At 39.7% G+C, this 24,580-nt stretch overlaps 1 long non-coding RNA gene and 1 pseudogene across 1 annotated transcript; both read right to left on the bottom strand.

The window, feature by feature from the left end:
• Nucleotides 1–8,560: 8,560 nt before the first annotated feature.
• Nucleotides 8,561–8,678, bottom strand: LOC126458723 (5S ribosomal RNA; annotated as a pseudogene).
• A 1,950-nt stretch (nt 8,679–10,628) lies between these two features.
• On the bottom strand, nt 10,629–21,023 carry LOC126457147 (uncharacterized). The gene is made up of 2 exons (XR_007585436.1): nt 20,923–21,023; nt 10,629–10,835 (listed from the first exon to the last, which is right to left on the bottom strand). It is a non-coding gene; the product is annotated as an uncharacterized LOC126457147 (long non-coding RNA).
• Nucleotides 21,024–24,580: the final 3,557 nt, after the last annotated feature.

Genomic DNA, 24,580 nt, shown 5'->3' with positions numbered 1-24,580 from the left:
CTGGGGAGGAGTACAAAAGAAACTACACTAAAACAATGTTTTTTTCCATTAAAACTGTCTTCAGTACCAATATTTGTATGAAAACAAATAAATCAACAAATTGTTGTGGTGGTGTAATTGACAAACTTGCATGGGTTACTCAACTGTTTCCCAAAGAAGCTAACTACTTCAGCAATTTTCATACAATATTGGCATATGGGAATACATTCCAAATACAGGTGAGCAATTCATAAATGATACACAAGAAATAAATGCAATGATTCACATTTTTCAAGCATAAAACAAATTGTTGTTAACGGAATCCATCCCATCCCTTTGGGTAAAAGAGGATCAGAAGGTGCAAATATTATTCCCACTCAACAGCCTATTAAATCACACAATTAGTTCATTATTTTGTGTTTAATCATGTACTGTCATGCAGTAGGTAGTGTGTATTATTTTCACTTTTTATTAACAAATTAGCTTGCACTATTCATACGGTCCTGTTAGCCTGGAACCACGATAATCTATGTATAGCTGGAGGCTGTGCATTGTTCTTAATGAGAAATGTTGAAAACAATAGTGCCCTTTCACAAAAATAGCTTTCACATAAGAGCACCAATAATTGGTTCATAATTTATTTATATTTATTCTTAAATAGTCAACTCTTAATGAAAATTGTGTAATATAATAAATATCCTTTTACAAAAATAGTGTTAACATAAATACATCCACATTAAATTCAGAAATTGTGAAGATAACTCGAGAATGAATGCTATAAATGATTTGCTGATAAGAGTGGTGTTATACATTCAGTAGCATAGATAGGTAAAGCACTGTGGAATCCATCCCACCCTTTGGGAAAAGAGGTTCAGAATCTGCAAATATTATGTCCACCCAACAACCTCTCATCTCATACAGTTACCTCATTATTTATTTTGCATTTTATGTTTAATCACATACTGTCATGCAGTAGGAAGCATGTTATTCTCATCTTTTATTAAGATGTTATCACACACTATGGTAGAGTACTGTATGTCTGGAGACAAGATCGTCTACACTGAAGAGCCAGAGAAACTGGTACACCTGCTTATATCCTGTAGGGCTCCTGCAAGCATGCAGAAGTGCACAACATAACATGGCAAGGACTCGACTAATGTCTCAAGTAGTGCTGGAGGGAACTGCCACCATCAATTCTGCAGGGCTGTCCATAAATCCATATGAGTACCAGGGGCTGGTGATCTCTTATGAATAGCACGTTGCAAGGCATCCCAGATACGCTCAATTATGTTCATATCTGGGGAGTTTGATGGCCAGTGGAAGTTTTTAAATTCAGAAGTGTGTTCCTGGTGCCACTCTGTAGCAATTCTGGCCATGTGGGGTGTCACATTGTCCTGTTGGAATGCACAATGGACATGAATGGATGTAGCTGATCAGACAGAATGCTTACATATGTGTCACCTGTCAGTCATATGTAGACATATCAGGGGTCCCATATCACTCATGCACATGCCCCACATCATTACAGAGCCTCCACGAGCTTGAACAGTCCCCTGCTGATATGCAGGGTCCCTGGATTCATGAGGTTGTCTCCATACCCGTACACGTCCACCCGCTCGATACAATTTGAAATGAGACTTGTCCAACTAGGCAACATGTTTCCAGTCATCAACAGTCCAATGTCAGTGTTGACGGGCCCAGGCGAGACATAGAGCTTTGTGTTATGCAGTCATCAAGGGTACACCAGTGGGCCTTCAGCTCTGAAAGCACATATCGATGATGCTTTGTTGAATGATTTGCACACTGACATTTGTTGATGGCCCAGCATTGAAATCTGCAGCAGTTTGTGGGAGAGTTCCACTTCTGTCACACTGAACAATTCTCTTCAGTCGTCATTGGTCCCATTCTTGCAGTATCGTTTTCCAGCCGCAGTGATGTCGGGGATATTTACGGTACACTCGTGAAATGATCGTAAGGGAAAATCCCCACTTCATCGCAACCTTGAAGATTCTGTGTCCCATTACTCGTGCCCCAACTACAGCACCATGTTCAGAATCTCTGAAATCTTGATAAGTTGCCATTGTAGCAGCAGTAACCAATCTAACAAATCTGTCGGACACTTGTTGTCTTATATAGGCATTTCCGACCACAGCACCATATTCTACCTGTTTACGTTTCTCTGTATTTGAATACGCGTGGCTATACTAGTTTCTTCAGTGCTTCAGTGTACATGTGGCTGGAGACTGTACACTGCCCTTCAACAAAATTGTGTAACATAATAAATTTTCATTTACAGGAACAACTTTCATGTGAGAGTGCTGGTGATTGATTCGTAATTAATTGTTATTTCTTATTAAATAGCTGTGTGAACCACATCCACATTAAATTCAGAAGTTGCAGAGATAACATGAGGATGAATGTTAAAAATTATGTGGTGATATGAGTAGTTTTATATACTCTGCAGTAAATATAGATCAAGAATTCGGCCGTCTCTGACAACTTTTGTTTTTTAGTGAGACTTTAGTGGATACATTGCAACAGATTGATTTGTTTCTTTTCTACCAAAGCAATTATAGGCATTTTTCGATTCTGCGTGCACTGTTTCTTGAGTGCATCTGCTAATACTGTATTTCATTGTTAAAGTATGGAAAACAAGTAAAATTTTGTAAATGTAAATGGAAGACATATATTGTATGGATATTTTACCACAGATGAATCAATAGACTTAGTGTAGTTAGTTAGAATATCAGTATTCTTTAAGATTTATCCATGTTATAACTACACGGTTTTATTGCCTGATCAACAGCCAGTACACCTACATGGAGACTCCATGAAAGGTTGCACCTGAATGGCTCTGGCTCACCTAAATCTGTCAGCAGTTTTGAATGTGGCTGATTGCTGCAGCTATTTAAAAAACAAAAAAAAAAAAAAAAGATAAGATTCCAATGATGGTTTTTGATGTTATGAAGAATTTCATATTCTTTATACTTTGCAACAGTTAACAGTGGTCGTAGCCATGCACCAAATACACTTTGTCATTTCGTAGCTTAAATGCACTTTGGGTCACCATGTATGAGAATCTGATCTTGAGAATCTACTATACTGGCTACAGGAGTAATATGTACATCAGAATATCTTCAAAACAACAACAGAAATTTATTTCACCATAGAATGCTAAATAAAGAGCTCGTGAGGATGAATACTAAATATCAGGCTCGCAAGACTAAGAACACAAGAACAGATCAATTATAGTTAGTGAGCTCATTGTTTGCTTGCACTACTAGGTGCAAGACTAAAGGTAAAAAACACAGAATAACCAGCATACAAAATGTAACAAAACAACGAATAAAAGCTCTGCACATCATGAGAACAAAACAAAGCACCCCTACTGGAATACACGGAACTACTTGGAGCATGGGCCAAAATTTATGCTTACACTTGGGTTGACACTCACGCACTGACACAACGTGCGCCAGATGATGGCTGCAGTCACTACAGCAGCCCCCTCGTCTGGAACGGAGTGCCATCTAGAAAGCACAATGTGAAGTGCACATAACATCCAGATCTCGTGGTGTGTTGTTGTACAGAAGCTGTTGCCAAAGGAAGTGCAGTTGTGCAGGTCGCTTCTGGGGCACACATGGGCACTGGACGGAGAGGCGGAGGCAGTGGTTGTCAGCCCATGGGTGGTGGCTTCACTCTTTCTACAGAGACCACGGTACATTTTCCATTGAAGAGAATGTCCGTGGTGTGGTCTCCCTTGCTGATTACCTGGTGTGGACCAGTGTAAGGGGGCTGGAGAGCCAGTCTGAAGGCATCGCTACATAGCATCATATATGACCATGAGCTGAGGTCCTTGTGTGTGAAAAAGAGACTGGTACCATGTCTGGAAGGTTTTGGGGACATATCTTCTCTATGTGCTCTGTGAGTAGATGGGTCGATCTCTTGTCATGGGGCAGCTTCTGCGAAATTGCAGTGTAGTCTCAGTATTCCCCGTAACTAGCTCTGTGGAGGAGCCACCCAGGTCTGGTCTGCAGGTGCTACAAAGGTGCAAGCTTTAACATGAGGGCAGAACTACTTGACGGCTTTGTACATTGTCAATAATTCCCTTTCATATGCTCTCCATTTCTTCTGTGAGGTGCTCAGTTTTTTTAGAAAAGAAAGCTAGTGGCTGCCAGGTCTCCTCAATACATTGTTGAAATACACAACCAGTTGCCATGTGACTCACGTCCACTATTGCTCATTTAGACTTCTCAAATGCCGAGATCATATCCTCTGTCCAGGTAATTGCTAAGTTGCCTTTAGTCTTCAGGCCCACCAGCGCTGCTGTCAGCGGATCTTAAAGTTAAGCTGTATGTGGCAGGTACTGTTGGTAAAGTTCAACATGCCTAAATAGTGCCTTAATTTTTTGTATGTGACCAGCCGATCCAGGTGGCAGATAGCATCACCCTTGTTCAGCAGTGGTGGTGAGACTGAAGGGGTAATGCGTTGGCCTAGACAGTCTATCTGCAGCTGTCTGAAGACACACTTCACCACATTCAGCATGATCCATGTTCACTCAGTCACTGGAAAACCTGTATGAGATGCCACTGGTGTCATTCTGGTGATGTGGAGAACACTTAAGATATCATCCAGGTATGCGAAGCAAAATGACAGATTGTGCAGCATGGAATGGACAAACCTCTTCCACGTATGTGCTGCGTTCTGGAGGCTGAAAGTCATGAACTCACTCTCAAATAATCCAAATGCCTTAATATGGCTGTCTTTAGTATGCCCTCACCTGCCACCAGAATCTGCGTGTAGGCGTTGGCACAATCTAGTACACTGTAGACACAAGCACTCCTCAATGCATAGTTACAGTCACGGAGCAGAAGTACCAGATATATGCCAGGAATCGTGTGGTTGTTCAAAGATCTGTAGTCTCCGCAAGGCCACCAAGCTCCACACTTCTTAGGAATGAGGTGCAGTGGTAAAGACCAGGGTCTATCAGATGTATGCATAATGCCTTCTTTGATCGTGTTCTTGAACTCGACTTTTGCTGTCTTCAACTGGTCCAGCGCTACTCTTTGATGTTGACAGCAGATCAGCGGCCCCTCAGTCACCCTGATGTGGTGGACAGTGTTGTGTTGGATGTCCTTTGGTATGCCTGATGGCTTCGTTAATGCCAAAAAGTCTTCCAGTAGCACAGAATAATCATAGTCTGCAGTAGTTATCAGCTGGGCAGATTGAATGGGTGTATGGCACTGGAAACATGCGGCCGTCAGCCCGGTGGTCTGGTCTACAAGGCAGGCATTTGATATGTCTAACAAAAGGTTAACATATTCCAAGAAATCCGCACCTATTATTGGTTCACCCGTGTGTGCTATGGTGAAATTCCATGGGAAGGAGTAGCGGAGGCCAAAATCAAGCTCTATTCTGTACAGGCCATATGTGGAGATAGGTGAGTTATTCACAGCCACTAGGCAGAATGTCGTATGTGGTCAGCATTGATGTAACAGCATGCTTCGGTAGATGCATAAGTCAGAGCCAGTGTCTGTCAGGTACCAAAGGCCAGTGCATCGATCACTGCTGAATTAGGTGCTGTGACACTGGTCGCCAATCTAACGAAGCGCTTACTGTCAATTGCTGCTGGCATTTGGGTACGCACCCCTTGATGCAGCGTTGTGCACATTGCACAAAATGCCAATGATCCAGCAGATATCCTTCTGTCCATCAAGTGTCAGCACAGGTGAGCGAGATGCAGCCCTGCTGTGAGAGTGCCTTCTATCCCTGTGCCGGATGTGATCTCCACAGCGGAGGCAATATGGCATCCAGTACTTCGTCTGCCATTTCTGGCACTGCTCTAGTGACATCTCTGACTGCATCGTAATAATCGCCTTGCCTTGATAGAGGGAGGCAAGTGACTGCTCCTGATAATATGCAACAGCTGATTGGGTGCGGTACCTGCATCAATTTTGCTTCTGAGATACTGCAAGTACTTTAATGGTCATCAGTATCCTGTTGCGTCAGTACCTGTCTAATGCGGTGAGAGAGATGCAGAAACATGACAGATCAGTTCTGACTTCAAGTGGTCATACGCATTCGCTTCAGGTGGTGCGACAGTGATATCTCTAACTACTGCCGCATATTGCTACTCCAACAGGCTCATCACCAATGCAAATTTTGAAGCATCTGCAGTCACATCAGAATAGAAAAAAATTACCTGCACCTGGGCGAACCGCAAGGCTGGGTTGTGCAGCCAGAAGGTGGTAGCCTCACGACTGGTCTGGATGCAGTTGAGTTCACAATCTCTGGACTTTCATCCATTGTGTTGTTTAATTGTGTTACAAATGTGCAGGTGGCCTATCACATCGGGGTCACCAGTTTGGCCACTGTGTATGAGAATCAAGCCTTGAGACTCTGCCATTCCTGCTATATGAATAACACATACACCAGAGTATCTTCAACACAACAAAGGAAATTTATTTCACCGTGGAATGCTAAATAAAGAGCTCATGAAGATGAACACTAATATCATGCTCATGAGACTAGGAAAATAACAGATCAATTGCACTTAGTGAGCTCGTTGTCTGCTTGCATTATTGTGTGCATTCAACATGGGAACCCACACAAGACTAAAAGTAAAAAACATAGAATAATCAACACACAGGAAGTAACAAAACAAGGAATAAAAGCTCTGCCCATGGTGATAACAAAACACAATGTTCGTAGTGGAAAGTGTGGAACTACTTGGCACATGTGGAAAGCTGACACTTGCACTCAAGTTGACACTTGTGCAATAACACAACACAGGCACCAGATGATGGCTGCGGTCATTACACATTAGAAGAAAGCGAAGTGACATGTGATACAATGGCGAATTTTCATCAAAGTAAGGTCCTCACTCTAACTTTTATCAAGGATATTCCCTATTACACTGTCAAAGGTTTGACGAAGGGGCTTTGATAAGTATTTATCATTGCCACGAATACTACATTCCTGACATCATATGGTCATGCACTCAGGCCTGTATTTATGACAGGTTGGGTAGAAATATTTCTACTCTACGGCCACGCATTTGACACAAGTGACGTCCCTAAATTGTCTTCATGGCCGTAGGTTCCACATGAGTTTATACACGTGATTCAGAACAACATTCACATTGTGTATGGCATCGTGTATTATCATCAGCAGCAATGAAGTTTCAATGCTATTTATAATAGTTATTCATTAACAGCTAGTATAGATCATTATTATAATTTCTTAACAATCAATGAGCATTTTCAAGCACTTCTCAGATTATGCTTCAAGGTTATGTCGTAAGTTATTGGTTGGTTTGTGGGGGTTGAAGGGACTAGACTACAAAGGCCTTTGCTCCCCATAAGTTACTGTACAAATCAAATAAATGTATACAAATAGCTTTGTAAAGTGTGTGTTTTTACATTGTAACAGAAATATAGAACGTCTATCTTCAGACACTAAAAGTTTCGAGGTGCTGTACAAATCACAAAATCAATCTGTCATTACATTTTCTTTACCCAGGCGATGAAGAACTTAAGGAAAAGTGGCCGAGAAAAATTCCTACTGATGTCCCAAAGTTGCAATATGCATAAAACAATGAGGAGTGCATAGTAAAAAGAGAATAGGTTATAGTTGATGGAGAAATGTAGGCATCTGTAAGAAATTACCTAAAGCTGAACCAAATGCAGTGCCATCAATTTTCTCTAATTTGTGACACTACTTGACAACAGATGCACCTTCGTGCAGAAGGTTACATGATGCAGAAAGCAATAATTGGGGGGGGGGGGGGGGGGATTGATAAGAACCTTGGAAGGCAGTATGAAGAGCAAAATACAGTTACCAGTTTTGGAGACATACAAATATTTTTCAAGTTTTACACATATAAACGAGGAACAGTGGTGCTGTATTGGGACTGAATGAAGGACAGAGCAGTGTTTAATTCATATTAGTGATGTAACACCCAAAATTATTGTGTCAGAATTGTTGAGAATGATTTGAGTGCCCTTTTTGCCTTGAGAAAGTATAAAATTCCACAGCATAAAATGCTCAAGTATGTGCAGTAAAATCCAAACTTTTGTTTAACAGTCTAATTACATATGTCAAGTCAATATTGTCTAAAGAAGAAATCTGAAACAAGAGTTTTGTGGTCCAGAATATAGTGAATATGTTAGAGGCAGGTTGTCAACAGTCACAAGTAACAGTGAATATTGTAATGTACTTTTCAGTAAATAAATATGTTGGCTAAATACCTTATTTGTTTCAATCATTGACTCCCACTTCTCCTTTATCATAAATATTTAACTATGAAATCTGAAGAATCTTATAAACAAAACAGAGAAATCCAATGTGCAGTTGAGTTTGTCACCCACAAACAAACTCCATCTGAACAGGCCTTGGAAGGCCCAACAGTACTGACCAGCTGCCATGTCACCCTCAGCCCACAGGCATCACTGGATGCAAATACGGAGGAGCATGTGGTCAGCACACTGCTCTCCCGGCCGTATGTCGGTTTATGAGACTGAGCCACTATTTCCCAATCAAGTAGCTCCTGAGTTTGCCTCACAAGGGTTGAGTGCATCCTGCCTGCCAACAGCGCTCGGCAGACCGGATGGTCACCCATCCAAGTGCTAATCCAGCCCGACAGTGCTTAACTTCGATGATCTGACTGGAACCGGTGTTACCACTGTGGCAAGGCTGCTGGCACCCACAAACAGCTACTCATTTCATTTAATATAGCACAGCATGAATAGTAAGTAAATGAGATCATGTATTTATATCAACCCAGTAAATTACTCTGCTGGCATCATCAAAGTGCACCCAGGCCAGTATCTACAGTTGTGTCTGTTGGCCCTAGCTTTGTAATTAGTTGTGAGATATGTCAATACTCAGTAGAGTGCTATAGAGTGTTTCAGCTGTGTGTCCTGAAATGTGTTCAGGAACAAGGTTTGAGTGTGATAAACCTAAAACGTGGTGACTGACTGACCTGTAGACTGAATTGGAAGCTGGTAATTTAAAGCCAGATCAGAGTGCCAACACAATTAAGAGATTGTATTCACATTCACTAACATGTAACCAAACTGTCACCTTTCCAGCCTAATCTCTACCTTGAGCTGTGCTAGAGATCAGTCTGTCGCCACACCCAACATTCAGGGAAAAAAAGACACACACACACACACACACACACACACACACACACACACACACACACACACACACACACACTGTATGTGATCAAAAGTATCCGGACCTGCCACCTGGCTGAAAATGACTTAACAAGTTTGTGGCGCCCTCCATCAGTAATGCTGGAATTCAATATGGTGTTGGCCCACCCTTAGCCTTGATGACACTTTCCACTATTGCAGGCATACATTCAATCAGATGCTGGAAGGCTTCTTGGGAAATGGCAGCCCATTCTTCACAGAGCGCTGCACTTAGGAGAAGTATTGATATTGGTCAGTGAGGCTGGGCACAAAGTCAGCGTTCCAAAACATCCCAAAGGTGTTCTATAAAATTCAGGTCAGGACTCTGTGCAGACCAGTCCATTACAGGGATGATACTGTCATGTAACCACTCCGTCACAGGCTGTGCATTATGAACACATGCTCGATCGTGTTGAAAGATGCAGTTGCCATCCCCGAATCGCTCTTCAACAGTGGGAAGCAAGAAGGTGCTTAAAACATCAATGTAGGCCTATAATGTGATAGTGCCAAGCAAAACAACCCGGGGTGCAAGCCCCCTCCTTGAAAAATACAACCACACCATAACACCACCACCTCCGAATTTTACTGTTGGCACTACACGTGCTGGCAGATGATGTTCACCGGGCATTGGCCGTACCCACACTCTGCCATCGGATCACCACATTGTGTGCCGTGATTTGTCACTCCACACAATGTTTTTCCATTGTTCAATCGTCCAATGTTAACACTCCTTGCCCCAAGCGAGGCATCGTTTGCCATTTACTGGCGTGATGTGTGGCTTATGAGCAGCCGCTCGACCATGAAATCCAAATTTTCTCACCTCCTGCCTAACTGTCATAGTACTTGCCGTGGATCCTGATGCAGTTTGGAATTCCTGTGTGACGGTCTGGGTGGATGTCTGCCTATTACGCATTACAACCCTCTTCAGCTGTCAGCAGTCTCTGTCAGTCAACAGACAAGGTTGGCCTGTACACTTTTGTGCTATATGTGTCCCTTCACATTTCCACTTCACTAGCACATTGGGAACAGTGGACCTAGGGATGTTTAGGAGTGTGGAAATCCCGCGTACAGATGTATGACACAAGTGAGGCCCTACCACTTGACCATGTTCGAAGTCCGTCAATTCTGCAGAGCACTCCACTCTGCTCTCTCACAATGTCTAATGACTACTGAGGTCACTGATATGGAGTACGTGGCAGCACAATGCACCCAATATGAAAAATGTATGTTTTTGGGGGTGTCTGGACACTTTTGATCTCATAGTAAATGCGGGTGGCTGGGTGGGTGGTGTTGCTTGTTTCACAGCCACACTGTGTCAGGGGTATGAGGCTCTGCTCTGACTGTCAGCAGCAGCCTTGTGGGGCATCAACATGTTAAACAGCATTGTAAACAATATTAAAAAAATTTGAAAATACCAACAGTTACATAACAAGTAAATAAAAACACCTTCAGTTGTCCTTATGATTTTATTTTATTTTGTCGCTACCAGTTTCAACACTTCATTGCGTCATCTTCAGGCTGTTTTTGATGTGATACAGGTTGATGTGATTCCCATGCGTACCATATCTGTTGCCAGCATTACTGGATACGCAGATAATGTGTCGACACTTCAACCATCATATGGCGATAGTAAATGGCCGTCATCCCAGAGACCTCCTGCTAAAAGTATGAACATACAAAAACCAACAGTTACATCCCTCTTCATTCAAACTGTTGGCCATATACACAAATGAAGGTCAACAGGACTCCAGACATTTACAGTCTGTCCCTCAACATGATACACCAAAAACAGCAGGCTAACAACACAGTTGGCAGACTTAAAAAACCCCAAGCCAGTTACAAACACTTGGGTTTACAATTACCAGTATACAGGGTGTGTCATTTACCTTGACCATCCTAAATAACCGTTTTTCCAGACGCAGATTACAAACTGATTCAAGCAAATGTTCTTTAGCCATCAGCGGGATATCAATCGGCATGATTGCCTTTGTTGTAGCTTTGTTTTTTACAAAGATATGAACAGCAGTATGATTTTTTTAAGTGACACCCTGTATTTTTTATTCAGTAATTCATTTCCTCTCCTAAAGACTTACTCAGAAATGTATCACAGTGTACCATTCACTGAAACACAACATTATTAATTACATAACACAACATTGACTTTGAGCCCAGGATCACAAACTCGTCCACTTGCTGGAGTTGTCAGAAAACAAATAAAAACCAAGTAAAAACATAACACAAAATTGACTTTGACTCTCCTGTACCATTGCCCAGGAGCAGAACATTCAAAGGTGCTCAAAGCGGTGACCCTGGACACATAAACTGGTGCACTCGTTGAATGAAAGAATTATTTACTGCTTCCAGTGTTGCCTGCTGAAGAGAATTACAAGCAAACACAATACGTTCCTGCATGTCCTCTGGAGATGTTGGAATATCGCGATAGACAACGTCTTTAATGCATCCCCAAAGAAAAAAGTCCAGAGGATTTAAATCAGGAGACCTAGCATGCCAAGTAACTGTTCCTCCTCGAGCAATCCATCTGGCAGAATACCTCCGGTTCAGAACACGACATGCATGCAAGGCATTATGTGCTGGAGATCCATCGTGTTGATACCACATAAGCATTTGGTTCTTAGTCTCACTTCATCCAGAAGAGGACGAAGAATTCATCTGAGGAAGTTGGCATACGCTGTGCGGTTTAGACTACCACTGATGAAGTAAGGGCCAATAATTATAGTACTAAGAATCCCACACCAGACATTAACTCTCCATTGACGCTGAAGTTCCACCTGTCTAAGCCATCATGGTTTGTCGCTGGACCAATAATGCATGTTCCTTGTATTTACCTGTCCTCTGTTTGAGAAGGAACATTCATTGGTAAATAGGACATTGGAGAGATAGTTCAGGTTGGTGAGGATTTGCTACTGTGCTCACTGACAGAACTGTACATGGTTTTGGAAATCATTCCCATGCAATTCTTGATGAATGTGTACATGGTAAGGATGGAACCAGTGACTTGTGAGAATACAATGTACACTGGTTTTAGGATTGCCAATCTCGTGTTCGAGCTGTCATGTGCTTACATGTGGATTCATAGCAATGGAAGTGAGAACAGTAACTTCAGCAGCTTTGTCTGTGTGAGTGCTACGATGATTGCGTTGTCGTGGGTTGAAACTTCCCATTTCCTGAAGTGTCGCAACAAGACAAGAAAACATCCATTGGGAAGGTGACTTCTTTTCAGGATATTGCTCTCTGTACAGTTCCGTTGCCTGCGTAATATTTCGCCTACCTTCAGTAATAACAATAAAAGAAATGTTATGTCGATGCAGTTCGTAGGAAGGACAGCTTTTACTGTATGCCTACTCTACACAACAGTATTTAAAAGGACTAAACTACTGTACTAAATGTACCTGTACATAAGAAAACAGTATTGCAATAACTGTTCTGCTAACTTACATTCCCCATAGATGAGTAGCATTTCTAAACTTCTCTTCATTGGTGTACCTTCTACTCACACAACTTTTCAACTGATGGTGGTTGACAGAATGACAGGTGTGCATTCTACTTACGTTTACATTTGTCCTCTTTCAATGTCAGCGTGTGGATGTGTTCGTTACCCCAAGTACTTGCACTAAGTGCTGGGAGTGTCCATGTCAGTGATGTGTTATGTAATTAATAACATTGTGTTTCAGTGAATGGTACACTGTGATACAATTTTGAATAGGTCTTTAGGACAGGAAATTAATTACTGAATAAATAATACAGGGTGTCATTTTAAAAAGTCATACCGCTGTTCATATCTTTGTAAAAAACAAAGCTACGATGAAGGCAATCATGCTGATTGATTTTCCCCCTGACGGCTAAAGAACATTTGCTTGAAAAATTTTGTAATTTGCATCTGGACAAACAGTTATTTAGGGTGGTCAAGATAAATGGGACACCCTATATAACAAATTGCCAGCACAGGCATAAGGTGTGCTACACAGTGTATTTGGAAACACTACGTGAAACTGTCTTGGACAAAAGGCATTTTAATCGATAGAAGAATTTAAAATGTGTCGCCTAAGTGATACTGAATACTAATATTGTGTAACCACTTATTTTATCTGTGTAAATGAACACTGGCATAACAAGATTGATAAGACCAACCTATAGCGTTGCCTGAGATCAAAGTTAGGTTGAAAATTGGCGATTTAGCATAGACAACAAATGTGAAATCAATTCGGATTTCATTACATAATGTCATTTCATTTATGCTGTATGTGTGTAGACACACAAAGTATTGTTTGATGAACAAGTTATATTTTGATAGCAATTTACTTATTTTTTTCAGCCAGGAATCATCTCATAATAACACAGGATTTGTCATCATAATACAAAGAAAATAAAACAACACTAACATGCACAATGTATTGTCGAGTGGTTTTTTTGTGAATGATTTCACTATCAATCTCAAAAAGACAACATATTCAGTTCTGCACATCTAATGGTACTACACCAATGATAAGTGTAACTCACGTTGACAGTGGAAACTTCAAGCTTTGTAGGTGTCCATGTTGATGATAATTTAAACTGAAAAAACACATTTTGGAACTCCCAACATAACTTAGTTCAGCCACAAATGCCCTTCAAATAGCTGCAAATCTTGGAGAGAAGCAAATCAGTAAGTTGATTATTTTTTGTATTTTCATTCAATAATGTCATATGAAATAGTGTTCTGGGATCACACAAATTAAAAAAAGAAAGTCTTCACTGTTCACAGATGTGTTATAAGAGTAATATGTGGTGCTCCCCCACAATCATCTGGTAAATGTCTGTCTAAGGAGTTGGGCATCTTGACTAATGTTATTTCTTCTTCTTGTATTGTCAATATGTACATCATTACATTCCTTTTGAAGTGCAGTGGATTATTTACAAAAAAACTTCACAGGGCGATAAATATAATGTGAAATATTAGTCATGATGCCCAACTCCTTAAACAGAGGTTTACAAGTTGATCGTGGGGGTGAACAAAATATTCTTCCTGTAACAAGTTTTTGAGCAGTGAAGACCTTTTTTCAATATGTGTTACCCCAGAACACTATTTCATGTGACATTACTGAATGAAAATATGTCAATTTACTGATTTATTTCTCTCCAAGATTTGCATGGATTCAAAGAGCATTTGTGGCTGAACTAAGTTATGTTAGGAGTTTCAAAATGAGTTTTTTCTCTTTCAGTTATCGTCATATGGATACCTAAAAAGTCTGAAATTTCTAGTGTCTACATGTGTTACATTTATCATTGGTGTAGTACCACTAGACGTGCAGAACTGAATATGTTGTGCCTTTTTGAAACTGATAATGATACCATTCACAAAAACCAATCAATGATACATTGTGCATATTAGAGTTGTTTTACTTTCTTTGTATTATGATGACAAATCCAGTATCATTGTGAGATGATCCGTGGATGAAAAACATAGATAAATTACCATCACAATACAATTGGTTCATTAAACAATACATTATATGTATACACACATACAGCATAAATGAATGGCAGCTGTAATGTTAAGCTGCTGTTTTTGTGTATCGTATTGAGGGATAAACTGTCAAAGTCTGTGGTTCCGCTGGTTTTCATCTGTGTATGTGGCAAACAGTTTAAAATGGAGAACATAACTGTTGCTATTTTCAGATTTTTGAAATATTGTTTACAGTACTCTTTTAACATGTTGATGCCCTATAAGTGTTGACTGAACAAATTCATCTGACTGCCTTTTTCTGCTAATTAAGAATTCCCATTTTTGATTGAGAGGAATTGTCCTATAACAGGACTCTGATCACTTTGTACACAAATATTTCACATAGATTTTCCAAGTTAAGTTTGAGTGAATATGAATCATGCTGCCAAGTTTTTTCAACTGTAACAAATGTGGTGGCATCTGCATATAGTAAGCATTTGCAAAACATAAGACTTTTTACATAGATTGTGAGGAGTAAGGGTCTAAAACAAGACTTTGCTGCACAGTCCATACGCTATCCAAAATATTCATTCTGTTGTTGAACAGTGGTATTTCTTTTTTATCACTCAGGTACGAGCTAATCAAAGAGGGAATTTTTTTTACCAGAATCATGTGACTGACTGAGTCAGATGCCATGGCCAGAGACATTTGTTGCGCCTGTCTGTGACTCAACATCTCCCCTAAATGGTGAGTAGCAATAAATCTTTTCATATTTCCATGTAGTTTCAGCTTTTTATAACAAAAAGTGCTTTAAATATAACATGAATGTAGGAATTAGGCTATGTTACAAGTAAATTTGTTGCAACTTGTCTTGTGTTGCTTTCATATTTGTTGCCTGTGCCAATATGTAACCAAATTGCCACTTTTCAGCCTAACTTTTACCTGAGGCAATGCTGTAGATTGGTCTTATTGATCTTGTTATGCCATTGTTCATTTAGGCAGATAAAATAAGTGGTTATGCAATTTAAAAGGTCATTGGTTTATGGAATGTGTTACATAATAGCTTTTGAGATGTAGTGTTACGGAATAATGTTGAAGATTATATGGATAGATCAGATATCACGAATTGCAGAGTAAAGAGTTTTATAGCACAACTTGACTAAAAGATTAGGTTTATAGATAAGACACATCTTAAAGAATCAGTGATCATTAACTTGGTAATGGTGGGAAACATGGAGGGAAGGGATGGGGTAAAACTTGTAGAGGCACAACAAGGTTTGATGACAATAAGCAGGTTCAAATGGATGTAATTTGCAGTTGCTATAAAGAGATGATGAGGCTTGCCAGGATAGACTAGCATGGATAGCTGCATCAAACTACTATTTGGACTGAAGGAGAAGAAGACAATGACAATAACATTTGAAAATTCTGAAGTTTATATTCCTATGCACTGACAATTTTTTTTTCCTCCAACTGATCTTCTGACATATCTTTACTCCAGGTATACATTTTATTACTTTACGAGTGTCTACAGGCAATTTAAGAATCACTGAGGCTAACCTATTGAAATGTAAGCCACACTACCTCTTAAAGATGTTTGGAACCAAAGGATATTGCAGCCATGTCTCTCACAATGAAAATAACTCCAAAGTTTATATACCCAAGTGAAACAATTTGTTGCAGATGTCATCCAGATGTACATTTTTCATAACTGTTTTTATAGAAGTGTGCTTTATAATGAAATGCAACAAGTTTATGAGTAAATTACTTATAACTTCAGCTAATACTTGCTAAGTGTGACATCCAAATGTGTTGTGTGTCAATAATTATCAGAGTTGCTTCTGAAATATATTTCTTGATCTTTATTAGTTTTAGTTGTCTATTCCTATTTGCAGTATATTTCAGATAATGCTGGATGTATGTAGAGCTATTTATAATGTGGTTCCAGCATGTTCAAGAAAATGCTGATTCTATTTTGTGCTGTGGCCAAAGGAAATGAGGCTGCATCTGCCTTGTACTTCTTAATTTGTGAATTTTGCAACTCTCAAGCTTTCTTATTGATATAACTTCACTCATGACGGGTGCGATTTCAGAGATTGCATCCATACAGTTCACAGGCTCACTTATAGAAGCCACCTGGCTTGGCCCCCTGGCGCAGCCCCCTGGTGAGCTGCCAAAGAAACAGTATTATTTAAGCAATCACAAACGAGTGCTCGGTCTTCTATGTAACTTCCAGCACTGTTGTCCATACAATGTGTTCAGTGCTACACTCAACCTGTACTTCTTTGTATCTTATGTTGGCTCTATAGAGTACTATGTTCCGTAAATCGTGTTTGTTCTCGCTATAACACTTACACTAAAAAAAAATTGATAGAAATTAAATTTTAATCATTTTGTGCTCCTGATATTTAAGTTTTCCTATCTAATATTTCTTGTTACTCCTAACAGATTTTTGAGTCTGAAATATTGTTTGTAATGTTGCAAAATAACTGATTAAGGAAGCAAGATGTACAGGACAATTCCCCATAGCAAAATTTGCACTCTTTCGCAGCGCTTTTAGTCTGTCAGTGGTGTTACAAATGCATACATCTTATACTCAGGGTCCTCACAAACCTAGCTAAATCTGGAGAATTAAGCAAGGAAAGACTCAGGGAATATTGTAATGTGTAAAATGATTCCAGTTCAACATTTTGCTATTTTTTGCTAAGTGCCTTTTTTGCCAGAACTGATACATAAGCAAAAATGCCATTGCAAAGATTCCAGCACAGTATACATATCTACAGAAGACTAACAATATGTACTTTAGTGTTAAGTTACTTTATATTGGACTTAAATGGATACTGATACTTCAGTAGCAAAGCCATAAAAATTCACAAAATGTGTGTAGTCTAATTATTACTGAAATAATCAACTGGATGTATCAGTTAAAGCTTGTTAGTTTAATTTACTAGGATAAAGGTATGAACAGAAACAAGGTACACAAATCATTTTCTTTCTTTATTAAAAATACTCCAATTTTCACAGCACCATAAAAACCTAATGCATAACTCATTTTTCACGTGGCAAGTTTCTCCAGTTGCCCTATAAACCATGATGTGAATCAAGAGCAGAGCAGCAGTTAATTTCAGTATGTGTGATCAGAGCCAACTCACACCACTGTCGGGTGCTGATTATCATATGTGCAGAAATCCCGCATGATGTAGAGGTCCTGTCAAGTGATAAGGTGACTTCTTCAGTATGGATGGAAGCTCTAACATCATCCAAAATCCTGAGTAAAGTTATATGTTTCACAATTTTAACTGTAACATTTTAATAGTTAGCCAAACTGTGAAAATACCACAAAACAAATATTACTAACTATGCATGACATTCTGTACTTTATATCATTCTGTCAGGGTGATTCCTGGGTGACAGCAAATGACCTGAACTGAACAGTTGATGCAATGCATAACTGCTGCAAGGTATAAAGCTTACTGCGGCTCAGCAAGGACCACAAAAACAGACCAGTTTTAATGTAATAAGGCTATAAAGAAATTATATCTTTAACAGAACTAAATAGTATGTATAATTTTACTTTCAATATGTGGAAGAGAAACAACACCAATATGTTTGGATGTGTATAAGATGCCACATGAAATTGGAGGGCATTCATTGGCAAAATACTGTCTACAGAGATACTCTTGCTTAGAACATAGACTAGAGTAATATACTTTGTGTACTCCAGGCGAACCTATTTGGGAAAATAGTGATGCCAAGTAAATGCAAAACCTTTACTACAACATAAACAAAATAAAACTGTCCTGAGACAGCAATTTTGTGGTAATGTTTCAACAAAATTTCACATCAACAGTGTCAGTTTGAGGTATGTGCTCTCCACTAACTTAGTCAATGAATTTTGGGTCAGCCTCAAGTGTTTTCCAGTTTGTGGTTAACAAAAATAAACAGTATGCTAATAACCATGGATTAGGGTTTTTGCGACTTCAAAGCAGAATCAAAGCTACTTCTTCAGAGAAAATGCCATTAATGTGAGGGTGAGTCAAATTAAAACCTTAAATTTGTAATAACAAATCGAAATTTCGCACCATTATCTTGTATGTTGGTAAGCGTGCTACAAACAGCATGCAGAATGGCCTGTAGGTGGCAGCATAGTGCAGATGCACACATAGCGTCGCAGTATCAGTACAAAGATGGCCGCCTCACTTGCAACTTGCACCAGGGAAGAACAGTATTCTGTTATTCGGATTTTGCGTAGTGAAGGTGTGAAACCTATTGAAATACATCGATGAATGAAAGTTCAGTACGGTAATGCATGTTTGTCACAGCAGCAAGTCTATGAATGGAGTAGGAAGTTTGCAAACGGTGTGACTTCAGTGGAGAATGCTCCTATTTCAGGTCAGGCACAACAAGTTGTGACTCCACAGAACATTGCAGCACTTAGAGCCATAGTGAAGGAAAACTGCCAAGTGACACTGAATGACATTGCAGCCTGTTTACAGATTAGTCATGGGTCAGCACACCACATTGTGCATGATGTGCTCCAGTTTCACGAAGTGTCTGCAAGATGGGTGCCACAGCATCTGACTCCTGAAATGAGAGAACGACGTGTTGATGCTTGTAAAGAACTTCTTTGGCACTTTGAACGAGAAGGTGATGGCTTTCTTGCAAGAATTGTTACTGGGGACGAAACCTGGGTTCAGTTCCACCAACCGGAAACGAGCAAGGAATGGCGACATTCCTCATCACCAAAACCAAAGAAGTTTTGAACAGAACCATCAACAGGGAAGGTTATGCTGACTCTCTTTTGTGACGAGAAAGGCGTCATTTTGGAGCATTACATGCCTAGAGGGACTACTGTCACCAGTGCATCATACACAGATCTCCTAAAAAATCATCTGCGGCCTGCAGTCAAGTCAAAGCTACGTGTATTGCTGTCAGCAGGTGTCCTTTTGCAACATAACAATGCAAGGCCCCACACTGCCCATACAACAGTTGCAACAATCACAGACCTGCATTTTGAGTGTCTTCCTCATCCACCATACCACCAGACATCGCCCCAAGTGATTTCCAGATGTTTGAACCACTCAAAGACGCAATGGGAGGAAAGAAGTTCCACTGTGCATGAGTGGTTGCGAGGACTACCAAAAGAATTTTTTTTTCTAAAGGAATTTATGATTTATGTGCTTTGTAAGCACTGAAGGACTTGCACTGAGCATGGGGGAGATTATGTTGAAAAGTACCAGCTTTGTACCATTTCTGCACAATAAATAATATTTAAAAAAATATTTAAGGTTTTCATTTGACTCACCCTCGTATAAAGCAAAATCTTTATATATGCACTGAAATCGACTCTCAGTTTAAAACTGTGTCAAAATAACAAAGGGTTAAACTTGATAAATGTTCCAATGCATTCTATTACTGTTGTTGGCCATCTTACGGCACAAACAAAACTACCTTAAAAATGTCTGCATCATAAACTAATAATTATATTGAGTTAGTACCTGTCTGATGACTGGAATATAATGGGAATACTGAAGAAGGGATGCTTTGACCAATGATGTCAGAAGTAATCACAGATGATGCAATGCAAAGATTTAAAAGGATATATGAATGATAAGCACAAAGGAATTTAGTACAGAGAAAGCAGATCATGAACAGATATAAGTACTTTCATAGTAGAAAGTCCTAGTATCCTATTCTTCAGTTGACCTATATAGGTCAGCTGAAGAATAGGATACTAGTGCTAGTGTAAAAAAAAATAAAAATTAAAAATTAAAAAAGGCTACACATGTAATTTGAGTATGTCAGTTGATGTAAAATTTGTATTCTGTACTTGAGTTGACCCCTATAGGACAACTGAAAAATAGAATACAACCTTCATATTTTAACTGAGGTATCGAAAGCCAATGTTGTGTTTATCACTTTCTTTGCTTTTGCTAGTACTTTCATCCTATTCTTTAGTTGATGTACATAGTATGAGATATGAATCAACTGCAGAGAAAACAGCACCCCTGACAATAGCATTCACAAAATACTGGTCTTACATAAACAGTTAATACAAACGAACCCAAACACTACAAAGAACAGTTCAAAATGACAATGAAATAAATGAAATAACCCAAAATTAGTGTAAAAAAAAAGACACTAAACCAACCATACACAACTCCTCTGGAGAAAATCAAAGCTGGCCTTAAGAGATGCCAACAAAAATTACACATGCACATACATAAAAGAAACACATCATCACGACACAAAAATACATAAATATATACATAACAATACCAGAGAAGGAAAGTTGCTACTCACCATGTAGCTGAGATGCTGAGTCATGATAGGCACTATAAAAATATTCACACAATTAAAGCTTTTGGCCATTAAGGTCTTTGTCAGCAGTAGACACACATACACATACACACATGCACTCACATAAACACAACTTGCACACACGTCTGCAGTCTCAGAGAGCTGAGACCACACTGCGAACAGCAGCACCAGTGCATGATGGGAGTGGCGACTGGGTGGGGGTAAGGAGGAGGCTGGGGCAGGGAGGGGGAGGCATAGTATGGTGGGAGTGGTGGACAGTCAAGTGTGGAAGTTTAGACGGAGGGGGAGGGCAGGAGAGAAGGTGCGGAGGGGGGAAGTAGCGGAAAGGAAAGGAGAGAGAGAGATAGAGAAAGAGATAGAGAGAGAGAGAGAGAGAGAGAGAGAGTGTGTGTGCGTGTGTGTGTGTGTGTGCGTGTGTGTGTGAGAGAGAGAGAGAGAGAGAGAGAGAGAGAGAGAGAGAGAGAGAGAGACAGACACCCTTTTTTATTGTGCCTATCGCGACTCAGCATCTCCGCTATACGGTGAGTAGCAACTTCCCTTCTCTGGTATTGTTACATTCCATCCTGGATTTTCCATTGTTTAAATATATATACATACAAAAACATACACACAGAAACACACATAACCAAAATGAAAGAAGAATTAAAAAAAAAACACAGGTGAAACATTATCTAACATAAAAGAAGGATGAGAGATGAAACATCCCAAAAAACCCCAATCAATATCTTAACAATCCCCACCAACACCCACCGTTTTCTGTAATTAGCATTTATCCCCTGTTGTTGTGATCTTCAGTCCTGAGACTGGTTTGATGCAGCTCACCATGCTACTCTATCCTGTGCAAGCTTCTTCATCTCCCAGTACCTACTGCAGCCTACATCCTTCTGAATCTGCTTAGTGTATTCATCTCTTGGTCTCCCTCTATGATTTTTACCCTCCACACTGCCCTCCAATACTAAATTGGTGATCCCTCGATGTCTCAGAACATGTCCTACCAACCGATCCCTTCTTCTAGTCAAGTTGTGCCACAAGCTCCTCTTCTCCCCAATTCTATTCAATACCTCCTCATTAGTTATGTGATCTACCCATCTAATCTTCAGCATTCTTCTGTAGCACCACATTTCGAAAGCTTCTATTCTCTTCTTGTCCAAACTATTTATCGTCCATGTTTCACTTCCATACATGGCTACACTCCATACAAATACTTTCAGAAACGACTTCCTGACACTTAAATCTATACTCGATGTTAACTAATTTTTCTTCTTCAGAAACGCTTTCCTTTCCATAGCCAGTCTACATTTTATATCCTCTCTACTTCGACCATCATCAGTTATTTTGCTCCCCAAATAGCAAAACTCCTTTACTACTTTAAGTGTCTCATTTCCTAATCTAATTCCCTCAGCATCACCCGACTTAATTCGACTAAATTCCATTATCCTCGTTTTGCTTTTGTTGATGTTCATCTTATATCCTCGTTTCAAGACACTGTCCATTCCGTTCAACTGCTCTTCCAAGTCCTTTGCTGTCTCTGACAGAATTACAATGTCATTGGCGAACCTCAAAGTTTTTATTTCTTCTCCATGGATTTTAATACCTACTCCGAACCTTTCTTTTGTTTCCTTTATTACTTGCTCAATATACTCGGGGATAGGCTACAACCCTGTCTCACTCCCTTGCCAACCGCTGCTTCCCTTTCATGTCCCTCGACTCTTATAACTGCCATCTGATTTCTGTACAAATTGTAAATAGCCTTTCGCTCCCTGCATTTTATCCCTGCCACCTTCAGAATTTGAAAGAGATTATTCCAATCAACATTGTCAAAAGCTTTCTCTAAGTCTACAAATTCTAGAAATGTAGGTTAGCCTTTTCTCAATCTTTCTTCTAAGATAAGTCATAGGGTCAGTATTGCCTCACGTGTTCCCACATTTCTACGGAATCCAAACTGATCTTCCCCGAGGTCGGCTTCTACCAGTTTTCCCATTCGTCTGTAAAGAATTCGCGTTAGTATTTTGCAGCTGTCACTTATTAAACTGATAGTTCGGTAATTTTCACATCTGTCAACACCTGCTTTCTTTGGGATTGGAATTATTATATTCTTCTTGAAGTCTGAGGGTATTGTGCCTGTCTCGTACATCTTGCTCACCAGATGGTAGAGTTTGGTCAGGACTGGCTCTCCCAAGGCCATCAGTAGTTCTAATGGAATGTTGCCTACTCCTGGGGCCTTGTTTCGACTCAGGTCTTTCAGTGCTCTGTCAAACTCTTCACGCAGTATTGTATCTCCCATTTCATCTTCATCTACATCCTCTTCCATTTCCATAATATTGTCCTCCAGTACATCGCCCTTATCCCCTACCCAACATGAATTTAGCCAACAAATTTTTGTGAACAAACGTTTATGAAAACAGTACACTCTGCCCCCAAGAATATACATCCAAATGTTTCTGTGAAGTTGAAATGTGATGTTTCCCTCTCCTTACAACAGACTGTTACTTCGCTTGATTACTAGATCTGCATTGTTCACCAGTCACGACTAGACATATTGTGTCAAGATTACACACATATGTACAAGTTACTCACAATTTTTGATACATGTAAAGAGAAATATAAGATGAGATTTTATGCCTGGCCCAAATAGCCCTCTATACTATTCATACAAGTCCCAGTAGTCAGACTTCCGATTTCAATGTTACGACTGACAAGAAGTTGCTGAAAGCCTCTCTTTCCCAAATCCCTCTATGATGAAAACCTGCCCAACATCACTGTAGCATTGTTGAACACATGCTCCTCAATTAATTTAACCAACACCCTTGTTTGATTGTGAATCAGTTTGACAACTACATCAGAAAACTTTGTATCTGAAATTACAGCCCCCCCCAAACACATAACCCCACTGCAGTAACCCCCCCCCCCCCTTTCTATTCTTTGTACACAATTGGATTCACCATTTTCAACCATAGTACCCAACTCCTCAAAGACCCTCTACACTTTAAATATTATCCACGGACTTCCTGACAAGATGAGTACCAATCAAGAATGGTATGTTCATTCATATGACATTCGTGAACACACAACCGTACGGGATACCTCAAACACCAAACATATTTGATTTTCATGATATCTCTCAAGGTCAGCTTTAACTAGGTACTCAAATGAGTTTCCTCTTTGAATCGAATACCATAATTTATATTTGCAGCACCTCCAAATGTATAAATCGTGGGTATGAAATGCTGAAACACTAGCCAGGCGCACTCATGACAATGAATACAATCAACCATCAAACACATATAATTAGCCCACATAATTCTAAGAAATGAATCGTAGACAGTGTATATATACTCAGTTCATCCTTATTCAGAAACAGAAATACAGCTTCAAACAGCCAAGATCGCAATTGTGCAGCATTTATTGCGATTTTTCAGCAAATTGCGTTACCATCATCAGATCTTCTACAGAACATTTCACTGAATCTTGACCAAATGCACTGTATACCACATTATATCATAGAATAATATTTCATGAACACAAGAACAGTAGTACATCAGCAAGGAAGCATAAAATAATTATTACACAAACAATATACATATTGCATATTGTCTTCATTCTGCTGATGTATGAACATGAGCTTGTATGATCTACATGT

Source organism: Schistocerca serialis, chromosome 2, assembly GCF_023864345.2.
Source record: "Schistocerca serialis cubense isolate TAMUIC-IGC-003099 chromosome 2, iqSchSeri2.2, whole genome shotgun sequence".
Classification (NCBI taxonomy): domain Eukaryota; kingdom Metazoa; phylum Arthropoda; class Insecta; order Orthoptera; family Acrididae; genus Schistocerca; species Schistocerca serialis.
This window is presented reverse-complemented; position numbering and strand designations above follow the sequence as displayed.